The sequence below is a fragment of the Pan paniscus genome, chromosome 4 (assembly GCF_029289425.2).
Source record: "Pan paniscus chromosome 4, NHGRI_mPanPan1-v2.0_pri, whole genome shotgun sequence".
In the NCBI taxonomy this organism is placed as follows: domain Eukaryota; kingdom Metazoa; phylum Chordata; class Mammalia; order Primates; family Hominidae; genus Pan; species Pan paniscus.
The window spans coordinates 44,764,733-44,790,308 of record NC_073253.2 but is presented as its reverse complement, the minus strand read 5'-3'; positions in this window follow the sequence as shown (position 1 = coordinate 44,790,308).

Genomic DNA, 25,576 nt, shown 5'->3' with positions numbered 1-25,576 from the left:
GTGCAGTGGTGCAATCTGGCTCACTGTAACCTCCACCTCCTGGGTTCAAACGATTCTCCTGCCTCAGCCTCCTGAGTAGCTGGGACTACAGGTGCACGCCACTACGCCCAGCTAATTTTTGTATTTTTTTTTTAGTAGAGACAGAGTTTCACCATGTTGGCCAGGATGGTCTCGACCTCGACCTTGTGATCCATCCGCCCACCTCGGCCTCCCAAAGTGCTGGGATTACAGGCATCAGCCACCGTGCCCGGCCTGTGTTTTATTTTCAATTATAATTATTTTCTTCTGTTATAGCAATTTATGGCGTTTTAAACATTCAGTAAATTAACTCATAACAAATACTGAAGGCCTTTATACTAAATACACTGCACTAGGAGCTAGGGATAAAGTCATCAGTAATACAAAGTCCTGCCCTAATGGAGCTTACTTCTAATGTAGAAGACAAGACCAGTATGTAATAAAATGTAGTAAGTGCTGTGAAGAAAAGCAATAACTTACTGAACTTTTGCCATGTTCCAGATGGACACTGTTCTAACTAATAAATATGTGTAATTATTATTTCCATTTTACTGATGCAGAAACTGAGGCAGGAAAAGGTTAATTAACCTGCCCCAAATCATACACGTTATAAGTGGGAAAGCCAATTTTCTCAACTAGGCACTCTGGATTCAGGGTTGAGACTCAACTAAAGCAGGGTTCAAGGACAGAGTTATAGAGGTGCCAGAGAGTGGTTGAAGAGGATTTCTGTGGAAGAAGACTTCAGCACTGCATTGAAGTCAGGAGGCAAACAATCTCTAGGATTCTAAACCATCTTCTACTAACAGCTACTATTCTAGACTGAGAGAACATCAAATGAAATGCAAGGACATTTGAGACAGGAGGTGCTTAGCATGATTAAAAAAAAAAAAAGCAAGAGGCCGGTGATCGCAGCAAACTTAGACAGACAGCATGTTGAGAACTTGGAAAGTCTGTGGATGGCTCCAAATAAGGTACTGACTTGAGCCAATGTGTTTCAAAAGAATCAGGGTAGGAGAGCAAGAGTGGAATCTAGGGGACAGTTGGAAGGCTTTTGCTGAAGCTGAAATGAGAGAGGATGGTGACTTGAACTAAGTAACATATTCATGGCCCCTTATTTGTAAACTTGAAAGACGAATCAGATACAAACCCTACCTTCAATATGCTTGTTACAGTAGGGAAGAGAAGACATAAGTAACTCAGAGATTAGAGAGATTTGATGCCACAAGCAAATAGCAAACTTCAGAATGTGGAGGTTACTTTTATTTTATGAGTTGGGTCTTGCTCTGTTGCCAGGCTGGAGTACAGTGGCATCATTATGGCTCACTGCAGCCTTGAACTCTTGGGCTCAAGTGATCCTCCCGCCTCAGCCTCCCTATCGTAGCTGGGACTACAGGTGCATGCCACCACGCCTGGCTAATTTTTTATTTTTTGTTGAAACAGGTTCTATGTTGTCCAGATTGGTCTCAAACTCCTGGGCTCCAGCGATCCTCCCACCTCAGCCTCCCGCGATCCTCCCACCTCAGCCTCCCAAAAAGCTAGGATTACAGGAATGAGCCATTAAGCCAGGCAGAGGTTAATTTTAGCTGAAGGGAAGAGGGCAAGGCTTCAAAGAGGAAGTGGCATTTGATAGACCTAGGGGACTGGTAAACTTACCATGGAAGTATGATGGTAAAGGGATTCATTCCACCTGGAGTGAACCATGTAAACCCATTGGCAGTTCAGTTTTGCATAATCTTGGCCTTCAGACATGGGATAAATAGGCCTACAGTTAGGAAGCTTAGGAGCAGGGATTTGAGGGTATTTGAATACCAGGTTAAAGATCTATTACTCTCTGGCCCAGCATGGCGACTCATGCCTGTAATCCCAGCACTACGGAAGGCGGAGGTGGGCGGATCACCTGAGGTGAGGAGTTCAAGAGCAGCCTGGCCAACATGGTGAAACCCCGCCTCCACTAAAAATACAAAAATTAGCCAGACATGATGGCAGGATTACAGGATCTAGGGGATAGCTACTCAGGGTGGGTTGGGGGAAGAGGGGCGGGGGACTGAGGCAGGAGAATCGCTTGAACACGGGAGGTGGAGGTTGCAGTGAGCCGAGAAGCGAGACTTGTGTCTCAAAAAAAAAAAAAAAAAACTATAACTCTCACAGAGGTTGCTGTGAGCCAAGATTGTGCCACTGTACTCTAGCCTGGGCAAAGAGTGAAACTCCATCTCAAAAAATAAAATAAAATAAAAATAAGATCTATTATTCTTCCTCTCTTTATTGTTTGATACAAGTTAACCATAGACATGTTAGGTAACCATAAGGGGGTTAGTTGTCTAACCCTGTAAAAAAGCATCAGGTAAATTATACTAACTTACACTTTACAAATGCCTTACTTCAAGTAGACTCTCCTGTTGTTGGTTGCCTCGATTTTCCTTAAGAACAGGATAGGCTTGCCTAATATGAAAGACCGCAATTGATACAGTGGGATGGGCTGGCCTAGGAATAAGACTCCCCACCATAGTAGTGATCTACCTGCCAGTGTCTTATTCCCTCGTTTTAAGTCATGGGGTTTGGATTCAGTAAATATAAGGTAGATCCCTTGTAGTCCCATGAAATCAAGGGAATAGTCCCAAATTAATCTATGGGAACTGTTTTGTTAAAGGTATCCATTTAGTCAACGGATGCGTTAAAGGCCTAATACATGTAAAGCAGTGTGTATGATGCAAAAGAGGTATGATATGGTTTGACCCTCACACGAAAGCACTGTTTATTAAGCATATACAAATATGTAAAAATAGAGGGCATGAAGAGATGCATGCTGGAAGAAAGGCAAAAGTAATATTGTTTTGTGTTCAGAAGAGGACAAGAACCCCTTCTCCTGGGAGATTAGAAAAAAGCTTTATGGAGGAGATGGCATACACTGTTGATAATCAGAAAAAAGCAATGGATTAAGCTACGATTATGAAGATTGACTCAACCATATCCTGGCTCCATGGCAAATTCAACTTAAACTCAGAGCTTCAAGTTCCTCAACTATGCACACTAGTTTTTGGATCAATGGCACCATTCACCTCTTCCCACCCTTGACCCCACCAAATAGCAGATTGTAAAGCACAGGTGAGCACCAGTGTAAGGCTATTAAATTGTGCTTGCAAGTCTCCTCTGTTACTGAATCCCATGTGACTCAGCCCCAGCCTTGGAACCTCGGACTACTGTACCTTCCATGAAGACTAACTACTCTCTGTGCGAACAGAGTAGCATCAGATACACTAGGAGCGGACTGTGGAAGAGAACCCTTACTTCAATTTCCAGGTCCAGTAAAAGGCCCTCAATCTCCGCCACTTTTCTTTCAGGCCTTCTCTTTTATTACTTGCCCTCTCTCTTCATTTCCTTTTAGCTGCCTCTGTCTTCTTGTCATCACTTAACTAAGCAAATTGAAGGCCCTACAAGGATTAAACTTAAGCCTTGTAATGGAAGATTTCTCAAATATGTAAGATATTTACTTGTGAAATACTTCACCTCAGGGGACATAACTTATGTCCCAGAGCAGTCTCTGTAGAAAGAGAAACAAGTTCCCCTTGCTGGAGCACTATAATTAACCACAATAAACAGAGCCTCCATGCAAAGGAGGCTTTTTTGCGTAAGAATCAATTCAAGAAAAATTTAAATACATACAGACCACATTCTAAATATAACAAAAACAGTTTTCACTACCTTCTCAAGTGCTGATTCCAAAACACTCTTACCTCTAAGCCAATTTGCATATTCTCCATGCCCACACACACGCGTACACTGGGATGGCAGTAGGGTCATATATGTCTTGAAACTTCATGCCTCAATACAATATTCTGTTACTTGATTTTTTCTCTAAAGATTTAGAGATTCTTGGCCAAGCTTGGTGGCTAATGCCTTTAATCCCAACATTTTGGAAGACCGAGGAAGGAGGATCCCTTGTTTCTAGGAGTTCAAGACCAGCCTGGGCAACATATTGAGATCTCCAACTCTATTAAAAAATAAAAATATATATACATTTTTTTTTGAGACAGAGTCTTGCTCTGTCACCCAGGCTGGAGTGCAGTGGCGCAATCTTGGCTCACTGCAACCTCTGCCTCCCAGGTTCAAGCAATTCTCCTGCCTCAGCCTCCCAAGTAGCTGGGATTACAGGCATGTGCCACCACGTCTGGCTAATTTTTCTATTTTTAGTAGAGACAGGGTTTCATTATGTTGACCAGGCTGGTCTTGAACTCCTGACCTCAGGTGATCCGCCGGTATCAGCCTCCCAAAGTGCTAGAATTACAAGCATGAGCCACCGGGCCCGGCCAAAAATAATTTTTTTTTAAAGTTAAAAAAATGATTTAAAGACTCTTTTAGAATCTATGTACTCTCACATTTTCATAGAATATTCTTATTTATTTAAAAATTAATTTTTTTTGTAATAGAGATGGGGTCTCACTATGTTGCCCAGGCTGGTCTCAAACTCCTGAGCTCGAGTGATCCTCCCACCTTGGCCTCCCAAAGTGCTAGGATTACAGGCATGGGCCACTGCTTCCAGCCCACAGAATATTCTTAAATGATACTCAGGAAACTTTCTTTTTTTGACTAAAACAGAGACAGGGTCTCAGTATGTTGCCCAGGCTGGTCTGGAACTCCTGGCCTCAACTGATCCTCCTACCTCAGCCTCCTAAAGTGCTGGGATTACAGGCATGAGCCACTGTGCCCAGCTCCCAAGACACTTTTAATATATTTTCCTTTGTGGAGGAGGACTTTTTATTGTACAACCTCCTCGATCATTATAAACAGCATCTAAAACCTAAATTTTTTAAAATTTCAACTTTTATAATAGATTAAAGGGTACGTGTGCAGGTTGGTTACATGGGTAAATTGTGTGATGCTGAGGCTTGGGGTCCCAACTATCCCATCACTCCGGCAGTAAGCATAGTGCCCAACAGGTGGTTCTTCAGCCCACATCCCACTCCCTCCCCATCTAGTGATCCCCGGTGTCTGTTTTTCTTTACGTTCACGTGTACTCATTGTTTAGCTCCCACTTAGAAGTGAGAACATGCAGTATTTGGTTTTCTATTCTTGCATTAGATCACTTAGGATAATGGCCTTCAACTCCATCCATGTTGCTCGAAGGATATTATTCTTCTTTTTTTATGGCTGCATAGTATTTCATGGTATATATGTACCACATTTTCTTTATTCAATCCACTGTTGATGGGCACCTAGATTGATTCCATGACTTTGCTATAGTAAACAGTGCTGCGATAAACGTATGAGTTCAGGTGTCTTCTTTTTTTAAGTTTTTTGTTTGTTGGTTTTTTTTTTGAGACAGTCTCACTCTGTCGCACAGGCTGTAATGCAGTGGCATGATCTCGGCTCACAGCAACCTCTGCCTCTCGGGTTCAAGAGATTCTCCTGCCTCAGCCTCCCAAGTAGCTGGAATTACAGGCACCATGCCTGGCTAATTTTTTTGTTTTGTTTTGTTTTGTTTTGTTTTTATTTTTAGTAGAGACAGGGTTTCACCATGTTGGTCAGGCTGGTCTCGAGCTCTTGACCTCAAATGATCTGCTCACCTCGCCCTCCCAAAGTGCTGGGATTACAGGCATGAGCCAGGTGTCTTCTTTTTCCTTTTTTTTTTTTTTTTTTGGAGACAGAGTCTCGTTCTGTTGCCCAGGCTGGAATGCAATGGCGCAATCTCAGCTCACTGCAAACTCTGCCTCCCAGGTTCAAGTGATTCTTTTGCCTCAGCCTTCCAAAGAGCTGGGATTACAGGCGTGCACCACCATATCCAGCTAATTTTTTTATTTTTAGTAGAGACGAGGTTTCACCATGTTGGCCAGGCTAGTCTCGAACTCCTGACCTCAAGTGATCCACCCACCTCAGCCTCCCAAAGTGCTTGGATTATAGGCGTGAGCCACCTCGCCCAGCCAAGCCAGGCATCTTTTTGATAAAACAACTTCTGTTCCTTTGGGTAGACACCCAGTAGTAGGATTCCAGGGTAGAATGATAGTTTTATTTTTAGTTATTTGAGAAATCTCCGTACTGTTTTCCACAGGATTTAACAAATTTACATTCCTATCAACAGTTTATAAGCATTCAATTTTCTCTGCATCCTTGCCAACAGCTGTTATTTTTTGACTTTTTATTAATAGCCATTCTGACCAGTGTGAGATAGTATCTCCATTTGGTTTTAATTTGCATTTCTCTGATGTAAATCATAACCTTTTGTAAAACCAATATTCAGTGTTTCCAATATTATGACTATAAATTGCCACAATGCCCTATGTACCATATTATTATATTTCCATTTTCCATATTAACTTCTAGTTTGTTCCAGGTTTAATATTGCCTTGTTTTTTTTGTTTGTTTGTTTGGTTTTGGTTGTTTGTTTGTTTGTTTTGTTTTGTTTTTTTGAGACAGAGTCTCACTCTGTCGCCAGGCTGGAGTGCAGTGGCGCGATCCCAGCTCACTGCAACCTCAGCCTCCTGGGTTCAAGCGATTATCCTGCCTCAGCCTCCCGAGTAGCTAGGAATACAGGCATGCACCACCACGCCCAGCTAATTTTGGTATTTTTAGTAGAGACAGGGTTTCACCATGTTGGCCAGGATGGTCTCGATCTCCTGACCTCGTGATCCGCCTGCCTGGGCCTCCCAAAGTGCTGGGATTACAGGCGTGAGCCACCGCGCCCGGTCATGGCCTTGTTTTTTATCATTTGCCTAGTTTTATAAATTTCTTCTCAGCCTGTTCCAATACATCAGCTACCAATTTTATTTATTTATTTTTTGCTTGGCGACGTCCCTCTTAGAGCCTACCGTCCTTGTCATTCTACTTCAGGCTTCACTGATTGCTCTCTGGGTCTGTTGATGGACACTTACGTTGCTTCCAAATCTTGGTTATTGTAAATAGTGCTACAATAAACATGAGAGTGAAGATATCTCTTCAATATACTGACAGCCTTTCTTTTGGGTATATACCTAGCAGGGGAATTGCTGGATCATATGGGAGCTCTATTTTTAGTTTTTTGATGAACCTCCAAACTGTTCTCCGTAGTGGCTGTACTAATTCACATTCACATCTACAGTGGACAAGGGTTCCCTTTTCTCCACATCCTCGCCAGTGTTTGTTATTGCCTGTCTTCTGGCTATAAGCCTTTTTTTTCTTTCCTTTTCTTTTTGAGACAGGGTCTCGCTCTGTCACCCAAGCTGGAGTGCAGTGGCACGATCTGAGCTCACTGCAGCCACTGCCTCCTGGGTTCCAGCAATTCTCCTGCCTCAGCCTCTCAAGTAGCTGGGATTACAGGTGCATGCCATCACGCCCGGCTAATTTTTGTATTATTAGTAGAGACAGGGTTTTGACATGTTGGCCAGACTGGTCTTGATCTCCTCAACTCAAGTGATCCGCCTGCCTCAGCCTTCCCAAGTGCTGGGATTACAGGCATGAGCCTGGCCAATAGAAGCCATTTTAACTGAAGTGAGATGATATCTCATTGCAGTTTTGATTTGCATTTCTCTGATGCTCAATGCTGTTGAGCTCCTTTCCTAAATGTGTTTGCCATTTGTATGTCTTTTGAGAAATGTCTATTCAGCTCTTTTGCCCATTTTTAAATCGGATTATTAGATTTTTTACTATAGAGTTGTTTGAGCTCCTTACATATTCTGGTTATTAATCCTTTGTCAAATGGATAGTTTGCAAATATTTTCTCCCATTCTGTGGGTTTCTCTTCACTTTGTTGATTGTTTCTTTTGCTCGGCAGAAGCTTTTTAACTTGATGTAATCCTACTTGTACATTTTGGCTTTGGCTGCCTGTGTTTGTGGTATGTTACTCAAGAACTCTGCCCAGTCCAGTGATCCTAGAGAGTTTCCCCAGTGTGTTCTTTTAGTAGTTTCATAGTTTAGAAGTCTTCGATTTAAATCCTTAATACATTTTTATTTGATTTCATAGATGGCAAGAGATAGGGGTCTAGTTTCATTCTTATGCATATGGATATCCAGTTTTCCTACCATCATTTATTGCAGAGACTGTCCTTTCCCCATTGTATGTTATTGGCACCTCTGTTGAATATAAGTTCACTGTAGATGTACGGATTTCTTTCTGGGTTCTCTATTCTGTTCATTGGTCTATGTGTCTGTTTTTATGCCAGTGCCGTGCTGTTTTGGTTATTGTAGCTCTGTAGTATATTTTGAAGTCAGGTAATGTGAGTCTTCCACTTTTGTTCTTTTTGCTCACAATAGCTTTGACTATTCTGAGTCTTTTGTGATTCCACATAAATTTTAGGATTCATTTTTTTCTACTCTGTGAAGAATGTCATTGGTATATTGATAGGGATTGCACTGAATCTGTAGATTGTTTTAGGTTGTATGGGCATTTTAACAATACTGATTCTTGCAATCCATGAACATGAAATATTTTTCCATTTTTTTGGTGTCTTCTTTAATTTCTTTCACCAATGATTATAGTTTTCATTGTAGAGAGCTTTCACTTCTTTGGTTAATTTCTAGGTTTTGAATTTTATTTGTAGCTAATGTGAATGGAATTACGTTCTCAATTTCTTTTTCAGATAGTTCACTGTTGGCATATAAAAATACTACTGATTTTCAGCTGGGCGCAGTGGCTCACGCCTGTACTTCTAGCACTTTGGGAGGCTGAGGCAGGCAGATCACATGAGGCCAGGAGTTCGAGACCAGACTAGCTAACATGGTGAAACCCTGTCTCTACTAAAAATACAAAAATTAGCTGGCCATGCATATCTGTAGTCCCAGCTACTTGGGAGACTGAGGCAGGAGAATTTCTTGAGCCCAGGAGGCAGCGGCTGCAGTGAGCCGAGATTGGGCCACTGCACTTCAGCCTGGGGAACAAAGCAAGACTCTGTCTCAAAAAAAAAAAAAAAATAGGCTGGGCGCAGTGGCTCACGCCTGTAATTCCAGCACTTTGGGAGGCCAAGGTGGGCGAATTACCTGAGGTCAGGAGTTTGAGACCAGCCTGGCCAACATGGTGAAACCCAGTCTCTACTAAAAATACAAAAATTAGCCGGGTGTGGTGGCACACATCTGTAATCCCAGCTATTCGGGAGGCTGAGGCACAAGAATCACTTTAACCCAGGAGATGGAGGTTGCAGTGAGCCGAGATTGTGCCACTGCACTCCAGCCTGGATGATAGAGCGAGACTGTGTCTCAAAAAAAAAAAAAAAAACTACTGATTTTTGTATAATTTTTTTTAAATATTTATAAAAGACAGGGGTTTCTCCATATTGGCCAGGCTGGTCTCAAACTCCTGGACTCATGCAATCCTCCAGTCTTAGCCTCCCAAATTGCTGGGATTACAAGTGTGAGCTACCATGCCTGGCCTCATATGATAATTTTGTATCCTGCAGCTTTACTTAATTTATTGATCAGTTCTAATAGTTTTTTGGTGGAGTCTTTAGGTTTTTCCAAATATAAGATCATATCATCTACAAACAACAATAATTCAACTTCTCCCTTTCCAATTTGAATGCCCTTTATTTCTTTCTCTTGTCTGATTGTTGTGCCTACGATTCTCAGTACTATGTTGAATAACAGTGGTGAAAGTGGAAATCCTTGGTGTGTTCCAGATCTAAAGAAAGGCTTTCAGTTTTTCCCCATTCAGTATGATACTAGCTGTCGGTCTGTCATATATGGCTTTTTTTTTTTTTTTGAGATGGAGTTTCACACTTGTTGCCCAGACTGGAGTACAATGGCACGATCTCAGCTCACTGCAACCTTGGCCTCCTGGGTTCAAGCGATTCTCCTGCCTCAGCCTCCTGAGTAGCTGGGATTACAGGTATGCACCACCACGCCTGGCTAATTTTTTGTATTTTTAGTAGAAACGGGGTTTCACTATGTTGGCCAGGCTGGTCTCAAACTCCTGACCTCAGATGTGATCCGCCTGCCTTGGCCTCCCAAAGTGCTGGGATTATAGGCATGAGACACTGCACCAGGCCCATATATGGCTTTTATTATGTTGAGGTATGTTCTTTCTATACCCAGTTTTTTAAGATTTTTTTATCATGAAGGGATGTTGAATTTTTTTTTTTTTTTTTTTGAGACAGAGTCTTGCTTTGTTGCCCAGGCTAGAGTGCAGTGGCGCAATCTCGGCTCACTGCCAGCTCCGCCTCCCAGGTTCACACCATTCTCCTGCCTCAGCCTCCCAAGTAGCTGGGACTACAGGCGCCTGCCACCACGCTCAGCTAATTTTTTGTATTTTTAGTAGAGACGGGGTTTCAGCACGTTAGCCAGGATGATCTCAATCTCCTGACCTCATGATCCGCCCACCTCGGCCTCCCAAAGTGCTGGGATTACAGGCATGAGCCACTGCGCCCAACCAGGATGCTGAATTTTATCAAATGCTTTTTCAGCATCAATAGAAATAATCATGTGGTTTTTGTGGCTCATTCTGTTGATATAATGTAGCACATTCATTGATTTGCATATGTTGAGCCATCCTTGCATCCCTGAGATAAATCCTACTTGGTCATGATGATTGATCTTTTTAATGTATTGTTGAATTCAGTTTGCTAGTATTTTGTTTAGGATTTTTGCATCAATGTTCATCAGATATATTGGCCTGTAGTTTTCTTTTTTGATGTGTCTTTGCCTGGTTTTAGTATGAGTGTAATACTTGGCCTCGAAGAATGAGTTTGGAAGTTTCCTTGCTTCCTTACTTTTCAGAATAGTTTGAATAAAATTGAAATTAGCTCTTCTTTAAATGTTTGGTTAAATTCAACAGTGAAGCCATCGGGTCCCAGGCTTTTTTTACTGGGAGACTTTTTGTTATAGCTTCAATCTCGTTACTTGTTATTAGTCTCCTCAGGTTTTGAATTTCTTCATGGTTCAATTTTGTTAGGTTGCATGAGTGTCTAGGAATGTATCCATTTCTTCTAGATTTTCCAATTTATTGGTATATAGTTGCTCACAGCATATAGTTGCTCTAACGGTCCTTTGAATTTCTGCAGTATTGGTTGTAATGTCTCGCTTTTCATCTCTGATTTTATTTATTTGGGTCTTCTGTCTTTTTTTGTAGTCTGGCTAATGGTTTTTCATTTTTCTTTATCTTTTAAAAAACAATTTTCGTTTCATTGATCTTTTGTATTTTCTTGCTTTCAACTTCATTTATTTCTGCTCTGATCTTTATTGGTTCTTTTCTTCTACTAACTTTGGGTTTGGTTTCCTCTTGCTTTTCTAATTCTTCAAGCTTCATCATTAGGTTATTTATTTGAAGTTTTTCTTCTTTTATATATATATAAATATATAAATATGTAATGCTTCACGAATTTGTATGTCATTCTTCTTTTTTTTTTTTTTTTTTTTGAGACGGAGTCTAGCTCTGTTGCCAGGCTGGAGTTCAGTGGCGCGATCTTGTCTCACTGCAACCTCCACCTCCTGGGTTCAAGCGATTCTCCCACCTCAGCCTCCCAAGTAGCTGGGATTACAAGGACGTGCCGCCACACCCAGCTAATTTTTGTATTTTTAGTAGACACGGGGTTTCATCATGTTGGCCAGGATGGTCTTGATCTCCTGACCTCATGATCCGCCCACCTCAGCCTCCCAAAGTGCTGGGATTACAGGCGTGAGCCACCGCACCCGGCCTTTTCTTCTTTTTTGATATAGGTACTTACAGCTACAAACTTCCCTCTTAGTACTGCTTTTGCTGTATCCAATAGGTTTTAGTATGTTCTGTTTCCATTATCAATTCTTTCAAGAAATTTCTCAATTTCTTTCTTAATATCTTCATTGACCCACTGGTCATTTAGGAGCATATTGCTTAACTTTCTTTTTTTTTTTTTTTTTGAGACAGAGTTTTGCTCTTGTTGCCCAGGCTGGAGTACAATGGTGCAATCTCAGCTCACTGCAACCTCCACCTCCTGGGTTCAAGCAATTCTCATGCCTCAGCCTCCCAAGCAGCTGGGATTACAGGTGCCTGCCACCACGCCCGGTTAATTTTTGTATTTTTAGTAGAGACAGAGTTTCACCATGTTGGCCAGAATGGTCTCAAACTCCTGACCTCAGGTGATCCGCCTGCCTTGGCCTCCCAAATTGCTGGGATTACAGGCATGAGCCACCACGCCCGGCAATATTGCTTAACTTTCATGTATTTGTATAGTTTCCAAAAATCCTTATTACTGGTTTCTAGTTTTACTCCAGTGTGGTCAGAGAAGATACTTGATATTATGTCAGTTTTTTTAATATTTTAAGATTTGTTTTGTGGCCTAACATATGGTCTGTCCTTGAAAAGATGCATGTGCTGAGGAGAAGAATGTATATTCTGCAGCTGTTAGATGAAATGTTAGGTAAATATTATTACGTCCACTGTCTATGGTGTAGATTCAGTCCAAAGTTTCTTTGTTGTATTTTTGTCTGGATGATCTGTCGAATGCTGAAAGTGGGGTGCTGACATCTCCAGCTACTATTGTATTGGGGTCTATCTCTCTTTTCAGTTCTAATAAAATTTGCTTTATATATATATATGGGTGCTCCAGTGTTGGGTACATATATATTTACAATTATATCATTTGCTGAATTGACCCCTTTATCATTATATAATGACCTTCTTTGTCTCTTTTTATTATTTTTATTTTACTTTATTTTATTTTTTTTGAGACAGAGTCTCACTATGTCGCCCATGCTGGAGTGCAGTGGTGTGATCTCAGCTCACTGAAACATCTGCCTCCCAGGTTCAAGTGATTCTCCTGCCTCAGCCTCCTGAGTAACTGGGATTACAGGCGCCCACCACCAGCCTGGCTAATTTTTGCATTTTTTTTAGTAGAGACGGGGTTTTGCCATGTTGGCCAGGCTGGTCTCAAACTCCTGATCTCAGGTGATCCACCCACCTTGGCCTCCAAAAGTGTTGGGATTACAGGCATGAGCCACCGTGCCTGGCCCTTTGTCTTTTCATAGTTTTTGCCTTGAAATCTGTTATGTCTAATATTAGTATAGCTACTCCTGCCCTTTCTTGGTTTCCATTAGCATGGAATATCTTTTTCCCTCCATTTATTTTCGGTCTGTGGGTGTCTTTATAGGTGAATTGTGTTTCTTGGAGGCAATAGATCTTTGGGTCTTGTTTTTTTAATCCATTCAGCCACTCTGGGTCTTGACTAGAGAGTCTAGTCCATTTGCATTCAATGTTATTTGTAAGTAAGAACTTATTCCTCCATTTTGTTATTTTCTGAATCTTTTGTGGTCTTCTCTTCCTTCTTCCTTCCTGTCTTCCTCTTCGTGAAGGTGATTTTCTCTAGTCATATGTTGAATTTCTTGCTTTTTACTTTTCATGTTTGTGTTGTATGCTTTTAGATTTGAGGTTAGCATCAGGCATGCTAATAATACCTTAAAAACCCATTATTTTAAACTGATTATAACACAGAACATAAACAAACTAACAAGCAAAAAGAAAACTAGGGCCGGGCGCGGTGGCTCACGCCTGTAATCCCAACGCTTTGGGAAGCCAAGGCGGGCAGATCACGAGGTCAGGAGATCGAGACCATCCTGACTAACACGGTGAAACCCTGTCTTTACTAAAAATACAAAAAATTAGCCAGGCGTGGTGGCACACGCCTGTAGTCCCAGCTATTCAGGAGGCTGAGGCAGGAGAATGGCATGAACCCAGGAGGCGGAGCTTGCAGTGAGCCGAGATGGCGCCACTGCACTCCAGCATGGGCGACAGAGCAAGACTGTGTCTCAAAAAAAAAAAAGAAAGAAAGAAAACTCTATACTTTAGCTTTGTCTCCTCACTTTTTAACTTTTTGCTATTTCTAGTCATATCTTACTGTACTATGTCTTGAAAATTTGTTGCAGTTATTATTTTTGATCAGTCTATCTTTTCATCTTTCTACTTGAGAAATGAGTAGTTTACATACCACAATTGCAGTGTTATATTAGTCTGTATTTTTCCGTGTACTTACTATTATCAGTGAGTTTTGTAACTTCAGATGATTTCTTTTGTTGTTGTTGCTGTTGCTGAGACAGGGTCTTGCTTTGTCAGCCAGGCTGTAGAGCAGTGGCACAATCATAGCTCACTGCAGCCTTGAACTCTCAGGTTCAAGCATTCTTCCCACCTCAGCCTCCCAAGTAGCTGGGACTACAGGTATGCGCCACCACGCCCAGCTAACTCTTTTAACTTTTTTGTACAGATGAGGTCTCACTATGTTGCCCAGGCTGGTCTCAAACTCTTGAGCTCAAGTGATCCTCTCTCTTCAGCCTCTCACAGTGCTGGGATTACAGGCATGAGCCACTGCACCCAGTTCCTTCAAATGATTTCTTATTGCTCATTAACATCTTTTTCTTTTAGACTGAAGAACTCCCTTTAGCATTTCTTGTAGGACAGGTGTGGTGTTGATGAAATCCCTCAGCTTTTGTTTATTTAGGAAAGGCTATTTCTCTTTCATGTCTGAAGGATGTCTTTTGCTGGATATACTATTTCTAGGGTAAAAGGTTTTTTTCCTTCTGCACTTAAATATGTCATGCCACTCTCTCCTGACCTACAAATTTTCCACTGAAAATTGTGCTGCCAGATGAACTGGAGCTCCATTGTATGTTATTAATATTTGTTTCTTTTCTCTTGCTGCTTTTAGGATTCTTTCTTTATCCTTGACCTTTGAAAGTTTATTAAATGCCTTGAGGTAGTCTTTGGGTTAAATTCTTAGTGTTCTACAACCTTCGTTTTTGTTTGTTTGTTTTCTGGGTTTTTTTTTTTCTTTTTTTTCTTTTTTCTACAATCTTCTTTCTTTTTTTTTGAGATGAAATCTCACTCTTGTCCCCCAGGCTGGAGTGCAATGGCACGATCTCAGCTCACTGCAACCTCTGCCTCCCAGGTTCAAGTGATTCTCCTGCCTCAGCCTCCCGAATAGCTGGGATTACAGGCGCCTGCCACCAGGCCCAGCTAATCTTTGTATTTTTAATAGAGACAGGGTTTCACCATGTTGGCCAGGCTGGTCTTGAACTCCTGACCTTAGGTGATCTGCCCGCTTCGGCCTCCCAAAGTGCTGGGATTACAGGCATGAGCCACCACGCCCGGCCTTACAATCTTCTTATACTTGAATATTGATATCTCTCTCTAGGTTTGGGAAGTTCTCTGTTATTATCCCTTTGAATAAACTTTCTACCCCTATCTCTCTCTCTCTCTACCTCCTAAGGCCAAAAACTCTTAGATTTGCCCTTTTGAGACTTTCTTCTAGATCTCTTTTTTGTTTTTTTGGTTTTTTTGTTTTTTTTGAGATGGAGTCTCGCTCTGTCACCCAGGCTGGAGTGCAGTGGCGCAATCTCAGCTCACTGAAAGCTCCGCCTCCCAGGTTCACGCCATTCTCCAGCCTCAGCCTCCCGAGTAGCTGGGACTACAGGCACCCGCCACCGTGCCCGGCTAATTTTTTGTATTTTTAGTAGAGACGGGGTTTCACCTTGTTAGCCAGGATGGTCTCAATCTCCTGACCTTGTGATCCACCCGCCTTGGCCTCCCAAAGTGCTAGGATTACAGGCATGAGCCACCGCGCCCGGCCTGTCTTCTAGATCTTGTAGGCATGCTTTACTTTTTAAAATTCCTTTTTCTTTTGTCTCCTCTGTGTATTTTCAAATAACCTTCTTCAATCTCACTAATTCTTTCTTCTGTTTAATCAATTCTGCTGCAGCAACTCTGACACATTCCTAAGTATGTCAATTGCATTTTTCAACTCCAGAATTTCTGCTTGATTCTTTTTAATTATTTCAATCTCTTTGTTAAATTTATCTAATAGGGCCAGGCATGGTGGTTCACGCCTGTAATCCCAGCAATTTGGGAGGCTGAGGCGGGTGGCAGATCACCTGAGGTCAGGAGTTTGAGACCAGTGTGGGCAACATGGCGAAACCCTGTCTCTACTAAAAATACAAGAATTAGCCAGGCGTGGTGGCAGGTGACTGTAATTCCAGCTGCTTGGTGGGAGCCTGAGGCATGAGACTCACTTGAATCTGGGAGGCGGAGGTTGCAATGAACTGAGATCATGCCACTGCACTCCAGCCTGGGGGATAGAGCAAGAGACTCTGTCTCCAAAAAATAAAAATAAATAAATAAATTTACCTAATAGGATTATGAATTCCTTTCCTGTGTTATCTTGAGTTTCTTTGAATTTCCTCAAAACAGCTACTTTGGATTCTGTCTGAAAGGTCACTTATCTCTGTCTCTCTGGGACTGGCCCCCAGTGCCTTATTTAGTTAATTTGGTGAGGGTATGTTTTCCTAAATGGTCTAGAAGCTTGTGGATGTTTGTCAGTGTCTGTGTATTGAAGACTTAGGTATTTTTTGCAGTCTTCACAGTCTGGGCTTGTTTGTACCTGCCCTTCTAGGAAAGGCTTCCCAAAGGGCCTTGGGTGTTGTGATCTAAGTTTTTGGTTACTGCAACTGTATCTGCATTAGAGGACACCCCAAGCCCAGTGATGCTGTAGATCTTGCAGATTCATGAAGGTACCACCTTAGTGGTCTTGGTTAAAATCCAGAAGAATTCTCTGCATTACCAGGAGGAGATTCTTGTTCTCTTTCCTTACTTTCTCCCAAATAAATGGAGTCTCTCTCTCTCTCTGCTGAGCTGCCTGGAGTTGGGGGAATAGGTGACACAAGCATCCCTGTGGCCACCACCACTAGGACTGCTCTGGGTCACATCTGAAGCCAGCACAATACTAGGTCTTGCCCAAAGCCTGCTGCAACCACTACCTGACTTCTGCCTATGTTTGCTCAAGGCCCAAGGCCTCTACAATCATCAGGTGGTGAAGCCAGCCAGGCTTGTGTCCTTCCCTTCAGGGCAATGAGTTACCCCAGACCCCAGGCAGGTCCAGAGATGTTGTCTGGTAGCAGGGCCTGGAGTTGGAAACCTTCGAAATCTACCTGGTTCTCTATTCTACTACAGCTAAGCTGGCACTGAAACCACGAAACAAAGCTCTTCTCACTCTTCCCTCCCTTTCCCCAGGCAGAGGAGTCTCTCCCCATGTCCACCACCACAGGCCCACAGAGAGTACTGCCAGGGTACTGACGAAGTTCACTTAAGGCCCAAGGACTCTTCAATCAGCTTGTGGTGAATGCTGCCAGGCCTGGGACTCATGCTTTAGGGCAGTGGGCTCCCTTCTGGCCCGGGGTAGGTCCAAAAATGCTGTTCAAGAGCCAAGGCCTGGAATCAAGGACCCCAAAAGCCCACTCAGTGCTCTTCCCCACTGTGGCTAAGCTGGTACCTAAGCTGATTTTTGGTTCTTATGAAGGTGTTTTTTTGTGTAAGACAGTTGTCAAATTTGGCGTTCCTTCGGGGAGGACAATAGGTGGAGGCTTCTATTCAGTCATCTTGTTCCTCCTTCTATCCCAAGGCATTAAAATATTGATTAGGGCCAGGCACGGTGGCTCACGCCTGTAATCCCAACACTTTGGGAGGCTTAGGCAGGCGGATCACCTGAGGTCAGGAGTTTGAGACCAGCCTGTCCAACAAAGCAAAACTCCGTCTCTACTAAAAATACAAAAATTAGCCAAGCGTGATGGCGCAGGCCTGTAATCCCAGCTACTTAGGAGGCTGAGGCAGAAGAATCACTTGAACCCAGGAGGCGGAGGTTGTAGTTAGCTGAGATCGTGCCACTGCACTCCAGCCTAGACGACAGCAAGACTCTGTCTCAAAAATAAAATAAAATAAATGATAATATAAAATAAAATATTGAGCCCAGGTGCGGTGGCTCATACCTGTAATCCCAGCACTTTCGGAGGCTGAAGCGGGTGGATCACGAGGTCAGGAGTTCGAGACCAGCCTGGCCAACATGGTGAAAACCCATCTCTACGAAAATACAAAAATCAGCCAGGCGTGGTGGCACGCTCCTGTAGTCCCAGCTACTCAAGAGGCTGAGGCAGGAGAATTGCTTGAACCCAGGAGGCAGAGGTTGCAGTGAGCCCAAAGTTCACACTATTGCCTGGTCAACAGAGTGAGACTCGGTCTCAAAAAATAATAATATATTGATTAAGGCTGGGTATGGTGGTTCACACCTGTAACCCCAGCACATCGGGAAGCTGAGGCAGGATTGCTTGAACCTAAGAGTTCCAAAGCAGCCTGGGCAACATATTGAGAACTCATCTCTACAAAAAATTAAAAAGTTAGATGTGGTGACTCACGCCTATAGTCCCACCTACTTGGGAGGCTGAGATGGGAGGACTGCTTGAGCCCAGGAGGTCAAGGCTGCAGTGAGCCGTGACTGTACCACTGCACTCCAGCCTGTGTGATAGAGTAAGACCCTGTCTAAAAAAAAAAAAAAACAGGCCAGGCTCACACCTGTAATCCCAGCACTTTGGGAGGCTGAGGTGGGCAGATCATGGGATCATGAGGTCAGGAGATGGAGACTATCCTGGCTAACACAGTGAAACCCCGTCTCCACTAAAAATACAAAAAAATTAGCCGGGCGTGGTGGCGGGAGCCTGTAGTCCCAGCTACTTGGGAGGCTGAGGCAGGAGAATGGCATGAACCCAGAAGGCAGAGCTTGCAGTGAGCTGAGATTGTGCCCACTGCACTCCAGCCTGGGCAACAGAGCAAGACTCCATCTCAAAAAAAAAACAAAAAAACAAAAACACATATTGGCCAGGCATAGTGGCTCACACCTGTAATCTCAGCACTTTAGGAGGCCAAGGCAGGTAGATCACTTGAGCTCAGGAATTTGAGACCAGCCTGGGCAACATGGTGAAACACCATCTCTACAAAAAATACAAAAATGAGTGGGGTGTGGTAGTGCTTGCCTGTAGTCCAAGCTACTTGGGGGGCTGAGGTGGGAGGATGGCTTGAGACCGGCAAGTCGAGGCTGCAAAGAGGCCATGTTCGCACCTCTGCACTCTAGCTTGGGCCAGAGAGTGAGACTCTGTCCGCCTCTCTCTCTTTATGTCTCCAGGGGACACCCCAAGCCCAGTAATGCTGTAGATCTATATATATCTATATATATAGATTAGGCCAGGTATACTGACTTGTGCCTGTAATCCCAGCTATTTGAGAAGCTAAGATATACATACATATAGATTAGGCCAAGCATGGTAACTCATCCCTGTAATCCCAGCTATTTGGGAGGCTAAGACAGGAGGATCACTTAAACCCAGGAGTTTAAGACCAACCTGGGCAGTATAGCAAGATCCTCTCTCTCTCTCTCTCTCTCTCTCTCTCTCTCTCTATATATATATATATATATATATATATATGTATTAGAAGCTCTGTGTCAGTGTGCAAGCATGTCAAGTAGTGAGCTTCAGTATAAGGGTAACCAAGCAGTGGCCCAGTCATTTCATGGGGACCTTTCCTAACCATCAATATTTTTAGAACTTTTTCTGTTGGGCTGATCCATTCCCCAGAAACCATTCTCTTACTTCACTTAGAAGGGTATAAGTCCAGCTGCCAGCCTTTTGGGGACTGGGTGGGAGAAGGCGACTGGAGGTCTTACCATTTGGTATGCACAATTTTACTTAAAGCTCCTTTCAGCTTGCCTGGTCTCCTGAAATCCAGAACCCCTTTAGTTCAGCCACTCCAGAACATAAACCTCTAGTCGTCTGCCAGGACCAAGGAGAGGTTGTGCTCTTACTGCACTCAGCTGAGCAGGATGGAATCAACCAATTCTTTTCTTTTTTAAATTCTTTTTTATATTTTAAAAATATTTTCATCCAGCTAAAAATGTCAACAACCAATTCTTTTTTGTTGTTTTTGTTTTTTTGTTTTTTTGTTTTTTTTGAGACAAGGTCTCACTCTGTCACCCAGGCTGGGGTACAGTGGCATGATCATAGCTCACTGCAGCCTCAACCTCCCAGGCTCAAGTAATCCTCCCGCATCAGCCTCCTGAATAGCTGGGACTACAGGCGCCCACCACCATGCTCAGCTAATTTTTTTTTTTTTTTTTTTTAGAAACAGGGTCTCACTATGTTGCCTAGGTCTCAAACTCTTGGGTTCAAGTGATCCTCCCTCCACAGCCTCCCAAAGTTCTGGGATTACAGGTGTGAGCCACCGTGCCTGGCCATCATGCATCTTTTAAAAACCATTGTTTTGGCAGAGCTTGAGGAAGTAACGAAGATACTTGTGTATTAGTCTGTCATGTTAAATCACTAGTCCCTCTGTGAAACACTGACTTCTCTTTTCTGAGATACCACAATCAGTTTTCCTGCCTCTCTGGTGTTCTTGCCCAATATTCTTAGATGGCTTTTCTTCCTCTGCTCCATCTTTAAATATAGAAGGCCCAGACCTTGCTTCTGGGCATCTACTCTTCTGTATGTTCCTTCCCTAGATGATCTCATCTGTGTCAGGCATAAAAGGCCCTCTACAGCAAAAAGCGATTATATCTCCCATCCTGACCTCTGTCTAGTAGACTAGTAGACCTCGCCTCTTGTATATCTTTTTTTTGAGACAGGGTCTCACTCTGTCGCTCAGGCTGGAGTACAGTGGTGTGATCATGGCTCACTGCAGCCCCAACCACCTTAGCTCAAATGATCCTCCTGCCTCAGCTTCCCAAGTAGCTAGCATCACAGGTGCATGCCTCTGCACCAGGCTAATTTTTTAAAGAATTTTTTGTAGAGATGAGGTCTCACTATGCTGCCCTGGCTGGGTCCTGTATATCTCTAAGCATTCCAAATACAGCAGAATTCTTTCTTTCTTTCTTTTTTCTTTTTTTTTTTTTTTTTTTGAGAGGGAGTCTCACTCTGTCACCCAGGCCGGAATGCAGTGGCACGATCTCAGCTCACTGCAACCTCTGCCTCCCAGATTCAAGCGATTCTCTTGCCTCAGCCTCCCAAGTACCTGGGATTACAGGCGCCCACCACCACGCCTGGCTAATTTTTGTTTTTTTAGTAGAGATGGAGTTTCACCATGTTGGCCAGGCTGGTCTCGAACTCCTGACCTCAGGTGATCCACCCACCTCGGCCTCCCAAAGTGCTGGGATTATAGGCGTGAGCCACCACGCCTGGCCTCAGAATTCATAATATCCTATCCAAAACCTGCTACCCTCTAAAAGGTGGTCCTCTCTTGGTCTTTTCTATTTCAGTTACTCAAGCCAAAACCCAGGAGTCATCCTTGATTCCTATTTCTCTCACTCAAGCATGCAAACCATTAAGACCTAGCAACTCCACTTCCATAACATATGCTGGCCCATCCCTTTCTGTCCACCTCTAATAGTCCATCCAAGCCATCATCTTTCCTGGTCTCTTACAATAGCCTCTTTCTGGCCCCCTTGCTTCTCTTCTCCTCCCACCTCTCCTTCATCCTCCCCTTACCCCATATATTCTCCCCATAGTGGCTAAGGTAATCTTTTTGTTCGTTTGTTATTATTTTTATCTTATTTTCATATAATTTGCCCTTTGCCATTCTTTTTTTTTTTTTTTTTTAAACAGGGTCTTGTTCCGTCACCCAAGCTGGAGTATTGGCGTGCAGGGGCGTGATCATGGCTCACTGCAGCCTTGACCTCCCAGGCTCAAGCAATCCTCCCACTTCAGCCTCCTAAGTAGCTGGGATTACAGGTGTGCACTACCACACCTGGCTAATTTTTGTATTTTTCGTAGAGACGGGGTTTCACCATGTTGCCCAGGCTAACCTTGAACTCCTGGGCTCAAGACATCCACCTGCCTCAACCTCCCAAAGTGCTGTAATTACAGGCGTGAGCCACTGCACCCAGCTTTACTTTATCATTCTTATATTACTTTTAACTGTTCTTTTCTTTCTTTTTTTTTCATATTTACCCTATTTTTTTTTCTTTTTCAACTTTTATTTTAGAATTGGGGATACATGTGCAGATTTGTTACAAAGGTATATTGCATGATGCTTAAGTTTCTGATTGAAAGATAAACCAGATCATGTCCCACCTTGGCTTAAACCCTGCAAAGGCTTGCAGTGCACTTATCATAGCCCAGACTCCTTACCTTGGTTTACAGTACCTGTATAATCCTACCCTTTCCAACATCTTCAACCACATCTCTACTACTTCCCCTCTATACTCTAGCCACACTGGCTTTTCTGAATATGACAAGCTCATTTCTATCTTTGTGTTTTTCACGGACTACTTCCTTTATCTGGGATGTTCTCCTTATTGTCATTTAAGCCTCAGTTTAAATGTCACCTCCTCAAGAGAAACAATTCCTGACCAAAGTCTAAAGTAGCTACCAAACCAGTCTATTTGTGTCACTTTCTTTTAATTTTCTGCCTACCACTTAGTTTTACCTGGTTTGTGCCCTCTACTTATTTATTCATTTGTTTAGCCTCTCCGACTAGAGTGTAAGCTTCATGAGAGCGGGGATCTGATCTGTTATATTCAGAGCAATATCCTTAGCATCTAGAGCAGTAACTGGTATGAAGTTGACATTATTAACTTGGTCAGGAGAGGGAACATTGAATATTAATAGTTCCCTGAGGAGAAAAGTCAGGAGTTTTTGTTTGTTTGGTTGGTTGTTGTCACTGTTGTTGTTGTTGTTGTTGTTTGAGACGGAGTCTTGCTCTGTTGCCCAGGCTGGAGTGCAGTGGCACGATCTTGGCTCATTGCAACCTCCACCTCCCGGATTCAAGCGATTCTCCTGCCTCAGCCTCCCAAGTAGCTAGGATTACAGGCGTGCACCACCACACCCAGCTTATTTTTGTATTTTAGTAGAGATGGGATTTAACCATGTTGGCCAGGCTGGTCTCAAACTCTTGACCTCAAGTGATCCACCTGCCTTGGCCTCTCAAAGTGCTGGGATTACAGGCGTGAGGCACAGCACCTGGCCAGAAGTTTTAAGTGTTATAAAGAGAGCAGGTAATCCACAGTGGTTATGCTAATTAAGCACTGATAATTAGCATTCTGAGTAGAAATGAGTCTGTGTATGAGTATGTACATAGTTGACGGTATTTCTCAAGCTCGTCACTATTGGCACTATTGACATCTTGGGCTGGATAATTCTTTGTGTATGGTGGGTGGCCGTGAGGGATATCCTGTGCATCACAAGGTGTTTAGCAGCATCTCTAGTTTCTACCCACTAGATGCCATCCCATTTGGGAAAACTCAGAATGTCTCTAGACATAACCAAATGTCCCTCATGGGACAAAACATTCCCCAGTTGAGAACTACTTGATTAAAAGATGTTCCGGCTGGGCACAGTGACTCATGTCTGTAATCCCAGCACTTTGGGAGGCCAGGGTGGGCAGATCACCAGAGGTCAGGAGTTTGAGACCAGCCTGGCCAACATGGCGAAACCCCGTCTCTACTAAAAATACAAAAATTAGCCGGGCATGCTGGCGGGCACCTGTAATCCCACCTACTCGGGAGGCTGAGGCAACAGAATCACTTGAACCTGGGAGGCGGTGGTTGCAGTGAGCCAAGATTGCGCCACCATACTCCAGGGTAGGCGACAGAGTGAGACTCCATCTCAAAAAAAATAAAAAATAAAAAATAAAAGATAAAAGATGTTCCATTTTGCATTAGTCAAAAATGAGTCTTCACTTTGGTCTAGTAAAAGCCTGGCGTCCGAGGATCATTCAAAGTTCATGGTATTTTATCAGCTTCAGTAGTTAGATCCTATGGCAATGAAGCAATAGTTTCAATAATTCCTAAGCAAATGCTATTGTAAGTGAAAAATTAATTTTTATAGTCCCTCTTCCTGAGACAATAGGATGACCTCACAAAGGGTCAACACATGATCAGGTTCTGAAATCTTAGCTACCATCTTAGTTTCTTTCAGATGCCATGCTCACAAGATTCCATCTTGTTTATCAGAGTAATCTTAATTTTTTGTTGTAGAATTCCTGAATACATAAAACAGGATGGTGGCTGCACAACAACCGGCACTTCAAAACCTGTGTACAAGCCGGGCGCGGTGGCCCACGCCTTAATCCCAGCACTTTGGGAGGCCGAGGTGGGTGGATCACTTGAGGCCAGGAGTCAGAGACCAGCCTGGGCAACATGGTGAAACCCTGTCTCTACTAAAAACACAAAAATTAGTTGGGTGTGGTGGCGCCCGCCTGTAATTCCAGTTACTCAGGTGGCTGAGGCACGAAAATCGCTTGAACCCGGAAGGCGGAGGTTGCAGTGAGCTGAGATCACATTACTGTACTCTGGTCTGGGCAACAGAGGGAGACTGTCTCAAAAAAATAAACTAAAATACATTCTAAAAACTACAACGTGCTAACAAAAAATAAACAAGCAAATAAGTAAAATAAAATTTCACGGCCGGGTGCTATGGCTCACGTCTGTAATCCCAGCACTTTGGGAGGCCGAGGCAGGTGGATCACCTGAGGTCAGGAGTTCGAGACCAGCTATGCCAACATGGCAAAACCCCATCTCTACCAAAAATACATAAATTAGCCAGGCGTGGTGGCACATACCTATAATCCCCGCTGCTGGGGAGGCTGAGGCATGAGAATCACTTGAACCTGGGAAGCAGAGGTTGCAGTGAGCTGAAGTTGTGCCACTGCACTCCAGCCTGGGCAACAGAATGAGACTCTGTCTCAAAGAAAAAAAAATTCAGCAGATGAAGGGTGGGCAAGTATTTAAAAAATAAAATAAAATAACCTGCTAACAGCCGGGCACAGTGGCTCACGCCTGTAATCCCAGCACTTTGGGAGGCCAAGGCGGGCAGATCGCCTGAGGTCAGGAGTTCGAGACCAGCCTGCCCAACATGGTGAAACCCCATCTCTACTACAAATACAAAAATTAGCTGGCTGTGGCTGCAGACGCCTATAATCCCAGCTACTCGGGAGGCTGAGGCAGGAGAATCGCTTGAACCGGGAAGTGGAGGTTGCAGTGAGCTGAGATCGCACCATTGCACTCCAGCCTGGGCCACAAGAATGAGACTTCATCTCAAAAAAAAATACCTGCTAACAATAACTTGACAACAGCAACCATTAGCAACAACTTAAATAATGTTTACAGTATATCCGAAATCAGCAAAAGCCCAAATCCTGCTAAAAGATTCCACAGATTAGTCTGGGCAACATGGCGAGAACCCTTCTCCACAGAAAGTTTTAAAATTAGCTGGGCATGGCGTCGCACACCTGCAGTGCCGGCTACTTGGGAGGCTGAGGCAGGAGGATTGCTTAAGCCTGGGAGGTCCAGGCTGCAGTGTGCTGTGGTTGCACCACTGCCCTCCAGCCTGGGTGACAGAGAGAGACTCTGCCTCAAAAAAAGAAAAAAGAAAGAAAAGAAAAAAGAATTCCACAGATTGGTTTTCCCCACCTTGACTTGGATTGGCTTATTTAATTTAATCCTCCCACCTCAGCCTCCTGATTAGCTGAGACTACTCAGGCATTGTATCACCATGCCCAGCTAATTTTTATTTTGTGTAGAGACAGGGTCTCACTACATTGCCCAGGCTGGTCTGGAACTCCTGGGCTCAAGCAATCCTCCCACCTCGGCCTACCAAAGTGCTGAGATTACAGGCATGAAGCACCGCGCCCAGCCTATTCTTGGATTTTACACTGCGATCTCTTGATTTAGTCTGAAGCACTTCTCCAAATGCAACAGTTGTTAGTAGTTGGTATTAAGCACCACTTTGTTTAGTCAGTAAATAACCTGAAGTGATTCTGTTGTCTAGCATGATGGCAGCAAATGAATTAAAGCTTTTTTTTGTTCAGCAAGTATAGCAGACAATC